Source organism: Phodopus roborovskii, unplaced genomic scaffold (genome assembly GCF_943737965.1).
Source record: "Phodopus roborovskii unplaced genomic scaffold, PHOROB, whole genome shotgun sequence".
Lineage (NCBI taxonomy): Eukaryota > Metazoa > Chordata > Mammalia > Rodentia > Cricetidae > Phodopus > Phodopus roborovskii.
The window spans coordinates 10,510,726-10,524,332 of NW_026125391.1; the positions used below are offsets into that span (position 1 = coordinate 10,510,726).

Consider the following 13,607-nt stretch of genomic DNA (forward strand, 5'->3'; position numbering starts at 1 on the left):
TAGAAACATAATCATATGTCATAACTTTTGTGATAAACTAAGCCAGTAACCACATTTTTGGTGATATTCTCAAAGCAGATAAAGAATAGTTTATGCATAATTTCCATTAGTATTTATATAAATAGTTGTAGAGGACTTAGTTGCTATTTAGAACTGAAAGCTAACATAAGAATTTAATCAAGGTCATGGCAGTGAGGAAAATACTATAAGCAAGACAAAGAAAGAGAGGCAGTCAATAAGAGCATGAAAGAAAAACAGACCTTAGACATCCACAAGTGATGATGAAATCACCTAAAAATCATAGATTTCTATAGCTGGAAAGACCTGAACTAGAAAACAAAGAAAAAGATTATTGACTCTCTCTGAGATTAAGCAATGCACCTACAATGGCAGAAGTGGTACTAAAATGTTCAAGCTTTCATTCAATCCCATAGACTCAACTTCAGGGCTTCTAAACATTTCCACAGAGTACAAATGGCTCAAATGTGAAGGAGGCCAGTGTTGTCATGGAGAGGAATGGAAAGACAACAAAGATATGTTTCTGGTTACCCCTTGCAAGCATATTTTAGAAAGAGTCATTTAAATACAGATCTGGGACTTTTTTCAAGTATAGTTCTGTCTACCAAAACTGAAGACCTACCACTTCCCAGAATAATACTAATTGCTAGGGCTATGAAGATGAAGATGCATGGACCCTACCCTTTGAGCATTCCATTCTACTAAAGGAGACAAGGGACAAATTGTGGATGAACTTTGAGGAATGAATAATAAGGTCTTAGTAAAAAGGCTGAAGAGTTTGAGTAAAAGCTGGATTATGAAGGATAAAACCCTGCTGAGGTTTTAAATCATTTTGACATGAAAGGCCAATGAATGACTTAAAAAATGATAACAACAACAGTTTTGCTTTGAAAAAACTGTTTAATGTCAATAGGGAGCAGACAATGAGATCAGTAATTGCAGGAAGACTAAGTGAGAAGCACTTTTATGGCCCAAGAATATGTTGAGCCTGAAATAAAAGGCATGAAGTCTGAAACTACACTTGTATACAAGAAAGAAATATCAGTCTCAATCTGTATTAATAAAGTTATTATTAAAATATCTATGTGCTGTTAAGAGTTAATCACAGTTACCAAGATTGACTAGGTCATTTATGGATGTATAATCTTTAAATACCATATCTTTAAACACCTGAATATAAAAGAGAAGGCATTTACTGAATCAAAATAATTGCTGAAGATTTCTGAATACAGATATATTCTGTTAAAGGTATTGTCTACTTCAGGTTGCTGTGATTAACTGACATTAATAAACAGTTGACTATAATTTCTTATGGTTGGGGATAGAGATGCAAATGAAAGGGTATCCTTCTCTGTTCATCCTGAAATAATGGAGGAGAGCACTATGAATGCAAAAAAAAACAGAGTCAAATCATATAACTTTGTCATGGAAGATATTCTACCATTTGAACAACTACACCACAACTAAACTGTTGGCTCTTAAGATTGCCCTTATTCTACCTGGAATTCTTCTTTCTTGCTATGTAACAAATAAAACACTTCCCCAAATTACCTGGCATTTTTGCATGAAGGAAGAAAACATCATCATTGGTATTTTCCTCATCCTTCCATTTCATACTATTTTCATTTTTGGCACCTTAGTCTTTTTGGAAATGTCTCTGACATACTTTGTTTTTCAAAAACAAAATGACTGTATAATTACAGGAATCTTATCCAACTGGTTGAAGCTGAAATCAAGCATATTACAGAGTTCAAATGAAAGTCAAGAAATTCTCCCATAGATAGGTTCATGGATATCTTGGCACAGCTATATGCCACATCACAGAATGTAGCTCTGAAGAAAAGTATAGTCATATTTTAGTTTGTATTTGTTACCTAAAAGGAAATGAAAACACCAGAAAGAGCAAGACATGCTTAGTCACAATGAAAACAGCTAGTAGTTTTTGATATCAAGATCCCATCCCCAGTTCCTAATGATGAGCAGCATCTTCATCAGCAGGAAAGGTCTGTGAGTATGCCTTAAGTGTGACATAAGTGTTAGGTGTTGCAATTTAGGCCCTGAAACTCTGACAAAGATACTAAGGCGTAGTAAGTAGAAGAGCTAGATAGTTATGAAATATCCAGTCTTTTTGAAAAAACACAAGTTATTTATATCACAATAAAATATATAAAGATAAAAATATTATATGAGCAAATAATACTTGCAACATATAAATGAAGAGGATGCATTAAACTGTAGGAGAAATAAAGAATGTATATTCAATTAGATCAATGACTAATGGGGAGTAGCAGGAAAAATGCTAGCAAGAACAAAATTATGTCACATTTTTGTGAAGTTTAGGGCACAGCAACATAATCAAATTATGTTCTTTCTAAGCAGTTCTGCTTATGTAAGGACTATGCAAAGTATCATAAACCCGATTTAAGACACTCCCAAACACTGAAATAGCAGAATAAGTTCTCTGAACACTGCATGTGCTATCTAGGAATTAAAACTGAAAATTTAACTTGAAGACTCTCATGTGTTTAGGAATATAGCAGTTGAGGGGAACAGTACCTCAACCAGCCACCTGCTTTAGCAGCAAACCTGCAGAAAAGACTCAGCAGCATGTGCTTGCCCGACCTCACCTCTCCTCCCAATCACTAGGAAGTCAAATATGCTCTACATGGTAAGGAACCAAGTAAGAAGAGGGTGGTGGGATTGGAGCATGCTTTAGAGTAAAAGTGGTATAACACTGACATGCAAAGCATAGCAACTACCCTGGGAGGGCCTTTTGGCCGTAGCAACCAGTTAACCAATCAACACAGGACAGGTCATCCAGGCCCAGAGGTGTACCAATCCTGAGATCATTGCATACCCCTAGACACTCCTCTTGCACACCCCAATAAGTTCCACATGCCTCGAGGTTTCCTTGGGTCTTTTTCATCCCACCAGCCGTGGTGAAAAGAACAAGGGCCCAAGTTAAGGCAGTTAGCTCTTATTAATAAAAAGACAATTTGCTTTTTCATGGGAACGGGCCTCTTAGTGATTTGGGGGTTCAGAATATGGACACAACAGCAATATACTTAAAGATAACAAATTGATCAAGGAAGACGTCTCAGTAGACGTAGTATAATACAAATTGGTGTATGTCGGCAAAGTTGTGTTTATAGAGTAATTTACAATTTTAGGGAACATACTAGTAAATCAGAGTTCTGAAAATAAAAATACAATCAGATCAAATATTAGAGCTATCTGCAAGGTCTTTACCTAAACAGATATATAAATTTATGTATCCCTTCAAAATGATAGTGCAAAAGCACTATAGAAAACCCAAAATAAATTTTTAAAAAAATGTATCATCATGTATATTCAATCTAAGTATGCTCTTCCACTCTTTGGAATGGTCTAAAATACTATGACTTATAAAATATTTTTTGCATTAATTTCAGATTTAATCTGCAGCATTCATATGGAATGGTGATCACATCAGAGGTTGATGCCAGATGGAGGAGAGGAATAAGTCTTCTCACATACCAGGAAAATTGTGTATGGTTTTGTGAACTGTAGTTGCATACAGTAGCCACATGGTAACATTTATCCATTATATAAATACTGCAAGTTAATATTTAAACATTAATGTCCCCAGTAAAGATCATGCTAGCCCTTAAATACTGTTCAATGAGAACAAATGTCTTATCTCACAGTTGAAATTTAGTTAAGGGAGTACTGCAAAAGCAAAGAAGCTCAAGTTTCTTTAAGAAACTGTTCTGAAAACACTGAAGAAAAGGATTACAAAAGTCTAAAAGATTCATAAGTATAGCAAAGAAAAAAAATGTAGAAACTTTGGGTAGAGAAGAGCACGATGTCACATGTTTAAAACCGAATAAAGGACCACTTTGTTTAAATGGTGTTCTGTTACCAAGTAGATGCAGCCATTAGTGACCAAGGACTTCTATAATTTGGTGGGGATAGAGAAGTAGATGAGATAGAGATATAGGATCACATGATATGAATTTGGGGGAGTCGGCAAGTTAACTATCTGCTTTAACGTTTAGTCAAGGGAACATTAAAAAAAAAAAATGTAAAAGCAGAAGAGTTATGGCCAGTATTGTGAGCTCAGAGAATAGAAACCAAACTCATGAAATGAAAGCACTTCTGTTTGTGGAACTGAGCTTCCTGAACTTTCATCAATTTTATCTTGTTCAGACAAGGTCTCAGGGGTGGTTGGTGCTTTGGTGGCAGGGGTCCCTGCTGATCTTTAACAAATGCACATTGTAAGTCATTCTGAAAGAATAGCAGAAGTTTCTCCCACTGTGGTGAGGGGTATGTGAGAAGTTGGAGCTTGATGGAGATTGATGGCAGCCTTGAAGGAAAACGTGGATGACAAATGACTGGTTTCACACTCTGCCTGTTGCCCTTTTGATCATTGCCTGGGTTACACAGTTCCTTTTTCCTAGTCTGAGGACCATGGCAGAGTGATTCCTGTTTACCAATAAGGCTCTTATGTCAGGTAAACATGCTTGTTTTCTCGTAAGATGTCTCCCTTCAAGGTTAAAAATACTTTTGTATAGTTACCGGGGCCTCAAGGTCTTACTAAGTAAAGTTCAACTGTACTTTATTATGCTTAACAGCTGTTGTATTGTTTTGACATTGCATACTTTTTTCATCAGCAGTGATGAGTTCTACATTTAAAAGAGTAGATGCCAAAGCAATATTTTCCCTACTGTGCCATCCAGGCCATGTTGGATAACTGATGTAAGGATTCAGCAATGGTCTTCTATCCATACAGGAAGGCTACTATTCAATGTTTACAGTATAATATGGTATGGAAAGGTGATTATTTCAATGTCACCTGCTAAATAATTTCATTGACTAATCAACTGCACAGTGTTTCTTTTTATGTGTTATATTCTCTTTGTGAAAATGAATTATCTATAAATAGAAGGTAGATGGATGATGAATAGATAGATAGATAGATAGATAGATAGATAGATAGATAGATAGATAGTAGATAGACAGTCATTTGTTTTAAAACAAGGAGAATAATCTTGGATTGTTGTACAACTTATTCTAGTAATTGCTTCTTCTTTGCAGAATTATGTCTGTAAGGACCTGATTTCCTGATAAGTACTGAGGGTTAGGGCCTTTTATATTGGGAGAGTGGGTTAAACTTCAATCTACAAGTCAGGAAGTACATAATTCCACAAACATATCTTTTAATTTATTTATTTATTTCGCTCTCATATATTATATCCTGACTACAGTTTCCCCTCCCTCCTCTTCTCTCTCTTCCTTCCCCATTTCTTGCCTCACCCCCAGAACAATTCCTCCTCCTCTCACTTCAGAACAGTACAGGCCTTCCAGAGATATCAACCAAGCATGGCATATCAAGTTATAATAAGACTAGGCACATTTCCTATCATTAAGGCTGGAAGAGGCAACCCAGTAAGAAGAAAACAGATCCCAAGAGCAGGCAGAAGAATTAGAGATAGCCCCACTCCATATTTCATGATAAAAGTATGTTTGTGCACTTATATGTATATATATAAATATATGTATATATTTATATATATATATAAAATATATATACATAAAATTACAAACTACCTAAATACATCACAGCCCTTTTCTTATGGAAACTCACAACAACCAAGCATGCATTCACTCATTTTTTTTTTTTTTGAAATGGAACATATTTTCCCCTGCTCTCAAAACCAGTTCACCTTGTGTTTGACTGAAAAAAAAAGTAGTGTATAATTCTGAAATATTCCACTCCTGGAAAATCTGATCACCTCTGAATATCAGCACAGTTAGAGTTCTAGTTTGTTAATCTAGTGCGTTTTTCAGTTTGCAAATTTTCAGTTTGCAATGACTATCTAGAGCCAGTAGCTTAATGCCAAACAATTTGTTTATGCTTTTGTTTACTAGAAGGCAATAGATCTTTATATATACTTTATGCTTGTGCAGTAAAGACTATGTTAAGCTAATAATTTTGAAAAGGATCATTCTGACAGTCTCTAATTCATTATAACATTTATCATTACATCATTTCATCATTTATTTTATAAAGATTGATAAATTACTGCTCCTTCATTAAGCTTGGAATGTTATTAAGAACCAGAGCAGAGTTCACTTTAAGCCACAAAGAACATACTAATGCCAAATGTAAAATAAGAATGTTGTAACTATTTCATGATCATTAAATTCAGTTCTGAAAAACTTTTCAGATTCATTTATTAGTATGGGCAGAAGAAAAACTATTTGTGACATGCCCTGTTAGTAATAGATATGGAAAGGCATTTAATTCTGCCATTACACTATATATAAAAAAATAATACAAAGGTAAACTGAACTAAGTTATTCTCTTTATGTAAAAGATAAACAAAAACTGGCACCAATAAAATCTACATTCATCAAAAATATATGATTTCTGTTCAAAAACAGTCATTTAAAAGAGAAAGCAACAGAGGCAGCCTTGCCTTCAAAGGTTGGTAATTATACAGATATTTTGCAAACTGTATCTTATGTCTTCAAACTATGACCTCTGATACAGGACAGATTCAGTCTTTAGTTTTTATTGATTAGTTTTGAATTTAAGAGAGGCCCTTAAGAATATTCAGCATTAATAAGAAAAATATTCTAAGGCATAGAATCACCAGGAGTGCTTTAGGGATGGGGAAGCAATGTGTAAATGGCTTCATGAAAACTGCTAACTGGGAATTTTTGGGAACACAGAAGAAAGAATTAGCACTGTTATTAGTAGCAGTTGAAAGCAATCAGGAGCTGAGGCTGTGCCTAAGAGTCTTGGCTATTGTTATATTATTGCAGAGTCCCATAGGCAATCTTCACATGTACAGTACATCCTGCATCTTTTGATTCTTTTGTCTGCCCTCCAACCTGCTCAGCCAGAAACCTTCAACCAACAGAGATTTATGGAGCTCCCACTAACAGGGTCAGCCCTGTTTTATCATCAGAGGGCTTCTTCATAAGAAATAATAACATCCATCTACTGCTCTGTTGGGCCGATTCTCTAGGCGTCAACATTTTGTGTTTACCTTAACAATGAGTGCATATTCAAAACCCCTAGCTGAAATCAGTGCCCCCATCAATTCAAAAAGGCACAGTAGCCCAGATTTCTGTGACTTGTCAAGCCCGTGTCATCTAAGCTAATGGATAGGTCTTAGTGTTTTTATACTGGAAAAGATCAATAGAGTTTGCATATTGAGGTAATAATGAGTTTTCCAAGAAGAGTTTTTAACAGAACCCAAAACTACCTTAATAGAAAAAATCATGAGTTAAGATGTTACAAACATGTACATTCTAAAAGGAGAAAATACATTTTAGAATTTATTTTTCTCCAAGCATGTGTGGGTCTGAATTGAAAGATTTAATTTGAGGAGATTTAGCAGCATGTTACAAAAGCAAAAATCTTCCATGAGTTAATTTTACACATTAGGGTTATACAGTAACAGACTCCTGAGTTTCAATCATTACATAGTTTTTCCAATAGGCAAAGTACACTCAATTTTAACATTTAGCATTTATAATATCTCATAAATCAATTAAATTATTGTCCCTGAAAGTTTGATCATTTGTTTAAATCATTCATTTAGCTTTCTGGTAGTATAAATTTATAAGACTTCTACAAAATGTTTTGGGATTTCCTTTTGGAATGGAATGTTCATAAGAAATCCAAAGCAATGCTCAATATTTTATTGTAATTGCATAAAGTAGTTCTTTCACAAAGGTTGTTCTAAGCAATCCTGTTCCCCTGTGCTGTGATGAGAGTTTTTCATGGGTCTTTGGCCAAAAGTTTTTTTCTAGAGTTAATACTCCCACTCTTCTTCCTTAAGTGTCTTGGGATTTTTAACATCCGCAACACAGACAGGAATTTGGTTTTATGCCTCAAGTGCCTCAAGAAAAGAATGGATCTTTTTTCATATAATGATCTGCAGTGTAATTACTAATGAAAAAGTAATATTGTGCACCATAAACTGCAATCTGCAAGGAACATTTTAGTAATAGACAATTCTAAATGCACAGAGCATAAGGAATTTGAATCAAGTAAGGAGGAAAATCAATACTAGAAAATAAAAAGTAATCCCACGATTTCATACACTAAATGTATTTAGGAGAATAAATGAAATGCCTATTGTCTGCCGTGTCTCTCAGAAACCCATGGTTTAAAGCAATCTTATGCAAAATAGTCAACTGTTAAAAACTGCCAGGACAGTTAGTAGTAACCTATGTTGATGAAACTACTTACAAATACTAGATTCACTCAAAATGAACATTTTAGAAATAATATCCCCAGCTTCAGGATGTTAGGCTACGTGAAAGCAGGAAGGTGATTCTGAGTAACTTAGAGTCTGTAAACATGAGCACTCTGACCTACCATACTTAGAAGTACATGAGATTAAATTCATACATTGCCTCATTCATTTCTCAGTCTTTGAATCAAGAGAGATACATTATACACTTACTGTCCGTAAAGTCCCTGAAAAATAGTGATAATGGAGGATATATCCCAATGAGATCTTGGACGTGGGAAGAACAAACCATGAACAGGTAAGCAAGTATCCAGGTTAATATGTGCAAAGCTATATAAATCATACCTGAAGTTATGCCATAGCAGTCCCTGTCAGAGTCCTTGACTCTCACTGATGTTAATAAGCTTGCTGAACTACTCTTACAATGATAATTATCCTATTTGTTCTCCATTAGGTATGATACTGGAAATAATTGGTTTTATTAAAGTTTCTTTCATTAGACATTTAAATTAAGATACAGTCCTAATTATGTGAAAGCACAAAGTTCATAATGTTCTGCTAACTGTAACATATTAACTCATTCAATTCACTTCATCATACTTGTGACAGATGATAAATAACTGTTTCCTACAGAAAGCTTAATAACACAGCCCCAGATGCAACCCCCAAAGGCAGTATGAGTTATCATATGGGACATTTTAAGGAAATGGTTTAACTGACTGATCGAAAGTTCACACTTTTACATCTGTAAGTACCACAGAGCATATCAAAGGAGATAGAGAAAACAGAGGAGATAATAGTATCCTGGGGGATTTTAAATCCTCCATGGATAAACACTACTTAGATCTTCCGAGAGAAAGTATACTGCCACTTTACTGACTATAACGAAAAGAACTAAAGTCTAGCTGTATGTGGGATGGAGGAAGATTGAACTAAATAAATATAGATTACCTTTTCTATGTAATGTGTTGTTTGTTATTTTGACTGCAATTTGACACTCTTGACACTGACAATAAAGTTAAACCTTGAATCACAAAGCAGAGATAGCAGCTAGCTGACCCTAGTTAAACATAAAGAAGCCAGGAACTTGGATAGAGAGGACATAGAGGAGGAGAGAGTGGGACTACAGTATGGGGCAGGTTTTGGCATTTCATCACGCAGAAGAGATATACCTCTTGCAGTGTCTCTGGACAAACAGCAAAGTCAGCTGATTGCTTCTTGGCTTCTCTGATCTGGAAGGTTTTCACTCTAATATCTGACATTTGAGTCTTTGTTGTTAAATAGTGGCTTAGTTTAAACCTTCATATCTCTTCCTTGTGGCTGTGAGACTGGAAGTCCCTCCAGGCTGTGACCTAAATGTCTGTTAGAGCTCTAACTGACAAGCTGTGAAGCCACAGATGGTAATTAAAATACCATTAGATTCATTTTCAGCTGTTAAGCTGAGAGTAAAACGAAAATAACGCGCCAATTATTTATTTTATATTTGTTTGGTTGTTTTTGAGTTTGATTTATTTATTTTTTTTTTTTTTTTTTTTTTTTTTTTTTTTTTGCGTTGAGGATGGATTTCAGGGCTTCACAATGCTAGGCAAGTATTGTACCACTGAGCTGCATATACTAGCCAGAGTTACTCATTTTTGATGAAAAGTAGAAAATTTTGCAATCCAACTGTAGAATAAAGAATACCAGAAACAAAGATTTCACCCACTATGAACTTGTATAAGGGCAATGTCAACAGTGATATTCGGATCATAAGGTTATAAATGTAGATGGTTTCCAATGTTATAAACTAATTTCCCAGAAACATTTGCTTAATACTCATTCCAACTCTGTAAATACAGTAAAATGTGTGTTTATTTGTAAAGTCAAATTATCTGTTGGCTATAACACAGCTAAAACTGATTATCAAAGCTGTTCAATTTTATATTTTAAACCTTAGATTATAATAGAGTCTTTTATTCATGGAAGAATATAAAACCATATTGTTCTGCTTGACTATGAAGATGCATTCATTAAAATTTATGACAAGACATTGCCAGGTCTTTTTCATGCCCTGTACAAAAAGTAATGTTAAAAAATTTTCATTATCCATGATAAAATTCTTACTTTCAGGAGAAAAATGGTGTTAAAGAAAAAGAAAATAGTGTTATTGAAGAGTAGTATTTCCAGTTTTTGTCTTAAGTTTTCTCAGGGTGTCCTAATTACATTAGACAGATGACATTGAAATTATTAACTCAACGACTTTTATTTCTCTGATTGTTGTGACAAAATATCTAACAAAAGGAACATATAGGAGAAGGGATTTGTGTTGGCTTCTAGTTTAAAAGTAACCTGTGGAGGGGTCATGGTATAGATATTATGGCTGCCTAAATATGAAATAGTGGTTGTTTTAAATCCTCCGTCAGAGTGCAGGATGCAGTCAGGAAGCAGGACAAAGGATAAAACTTCAGGGACTACCACCATTGACCCTATACTTTCAGAGCTCTTCCACTTCCTGTACATTCAAAATACACAATAATAGCTGCATTATCTAGGAAGCAGCCATTTATACACGAGTTATAGGGGATTGTGGTATCTTGTATGAAACTCCTCTTGATAGGCTCATATATGTGCATGCTTTGTCTGAAGTAGAATTGTTTGGAATGATGAAGAGGCATGGCTTTGTTGGAGTAGGTGTGGCCTATTGGAGGAGGTCTGTCAGTGGGAGTGGGCTTTGCCATTTCAAAAGCCCATACCAGGTCTAATCTCTCTCTCTCTCTCTCTCTCTCTCTCTCTCTCTCTCTCTCTCTCTCTCAGTCTCTCAGTCTCTCTCTCAGTCTCTCAGTCTCTCAGTCTCTCTCAGTCTGTCAGTCTGTCCATCTCTCTCTCTCTCTCTCTCTCTCTCTCTCTCTCTCTCTTTCTGCCTGCTGTGGAGCAGGATGTAGCTCTCAGCTACTTCTCTAGAACCATGCCTGCCTGTGTGCCATCATGTTTTCCACCATGATGATAAATTGAAACTTTAAAGAAGCACTGATAAATGCTTTCCTTTATAAAGATTAATTTGGTTATTTGGTTGAGGTGTTTCTTCACAGAGATAGAAAACTAAGACAGAGACATTTCATATACAATTTGCAGCATTATACAGTTGCTTCCCATAGGCTCATGGCTATGACATAATGAAAAAGGGGAGGCATTAGCCCCAAATTTAAAAGTTTTTGTAGTCTTTAAAAGTCCTCAAGCAATCTTTACACATCCATAGTCTCTTCTGAAACTCAAATCTCAATAGTAGGCCCCTAATTTAAAAAAAAATCCAATTTACAGGAGCTTAGAGTAAATGTTCTCATTTCAAATGGGACAAATAGAAGCTTAGAGAGAAAAGGGTGGACCAAAGAAATGCTAAACCCAAGCATGGAAAATACAAAATCCTGTAACTACATATTAGACACCAGGAACTGAATATGGAATCATCTGGGCTTCAGTGGCCTTGTGGAAAAGCAGTTCTCCAGTTCTACTGCAATATATGTCATTTCTTTCTTGGGCAAATCCAATTCTGTGCCTGCAGTTTTCCTCAGAGCTCATCTTGTCTTTTTGGCATAAAATGCTGGAATCTCTACTGCAACTTGGTCTCCATTTTTCCAGTCTCAGGTATTGGCCATTCAGGACCTCTCTGTTGAGAATCAGACTAAGTGGTATATTGTCTGTCTTTGGCAAGTTTCCATGATCCCCTCACTCTTACATCTTTCGTGCCTGCAAACTGGTACCCAGTGAATGATGCTGTTAAGCCTTTCTGCCAACTGAAGATGAATTCTGGTCCCTTTCTATCACAGCTTAACCAGTATGCCTACACTTTGGTAGCTGAATCTGGGGAAATACTTCAAAGAGAGTTGCCTTTAAACAATGTTCTCAGTTCAGACTCTCTTCCCATAAATGAATTGGTATTTCACAAGCTGGTTTTGATGGATAATGTCTGTCCCTTGCCCCCTTTTTTTTTTCCTCCTTTAATAATTTTAGAGAAGAGGGATTCTATTTTATGCTGCCAATCAATTTCTTTAATGATGACAGCTGCTTCTCAAAACCCACTGTTTCTGCAACTTCAAAATTTTTCATGTATCTTAGTGTGGTTTATTTGTTTTTCTGTGAAAAGACTCCATGAGCATAGCAAGTCTTGTAAAGGAAAAACATTTAATAGGGAGGCTTACAATTTAAGAGGTTCAGCCTGATGTGGCATGGTGATTTGTAAGCAAACATAGAGATGTAGCCCAGTATCCTACATCTTAACTTTCAGGTGACAGGAAGTGGTCTGAGACACTGGATGGTACCTTGAACATACATGAGACCTCAAAGCCTACTTCCACAATGATTCACTTTCTTAAAAAAAAAGACCATATTTATGCCAGCAAGGCCACATCTTCTAACAGTATCACTCCCTTTGGGGCTCATTTTCTTTGAAACTACCATATTCCACTCCCTGAGCACTAAAGGCTTATAGATCATATCATAATGCAAAAATGCATTCAGATCAACTTCAAAAGTCCCCTTAGTCTATCACAATATCAACAGTGTTTTAAAGTAAAGGTCTCTTCTGAGACTCATGCAGTCTTGTAACTACAATCTCTTGAGAAATCAAAATCAAACAGCAGATCACATCTTTCAAACGCATAATGGTGCAGGAAAAGCATTGCCATTCTAAAATGTAGGACCAGGAGCATAGTAAGGAAACACTGAATCAAAACTGATACTAAAAACCAGCTGGGAAAACTCTACATTCTTCATCTCTATGTCTGATGCCAAGGAGCTATTCAGATCTCCAACACCTTTCAGCTTTGCTGACTGCAACACACTTATTTCTCTTGGGCTGGTTCCACTCCCTATTAGGAGCTTTCCTAGGCAGGTATCCCACAGTTCTGGCATCTCCAATATCTTGAGGTCTCCAAGGCAATTCAGCCTTCAACATCACAGTTTCATGCAATAGTGTTTCTAGGCCTCCATACAGGGACAACAGACAATGTCTGACCTCAGTGGCTTCCCTTGGTGGCAGAAGCAAATTGAATCAAATTCCATAGCCCATTTCTTCCATCCTTCACTCTAAAGCCAGAACCATGTGGCTGAATCTGCCAAGTTCTGCTTTTTGCTGGGGATGGAACATGATCCTCTAATTCAATTACTTCTTCACCAGCTTCCTGTTTTCCATGGTTTCTTTCAACACCTAAATTTGGCTGTCCAGAAACTCACTCTGTAGATCAGACTGGCCTCAAACTCAGAAGTCCACCAGCCTCAGCCATCCCAGTGCTGGGATTAAAGATGTGCACTGCCATACTTGGCTCTGAGCTTTTCTTTAATTTTTTCTTTTTTTCACAAGAT

General features: G+C 36.0%; 1 protein-coding gene across 1 annotated transcript in view; it reads right to left on the minus strand.

Moving 5' to 3' along the window:
- The window catches only part of Agmo (alkylglycerol monooxygenase), a 290,726-nt gene that overhangs the window by 233,448 nt on the left and 43,671 nt on the right, over positions 1-13,607 (minus strand). The gene's annotated exons all lie outside the window — the stretch shown is intronic.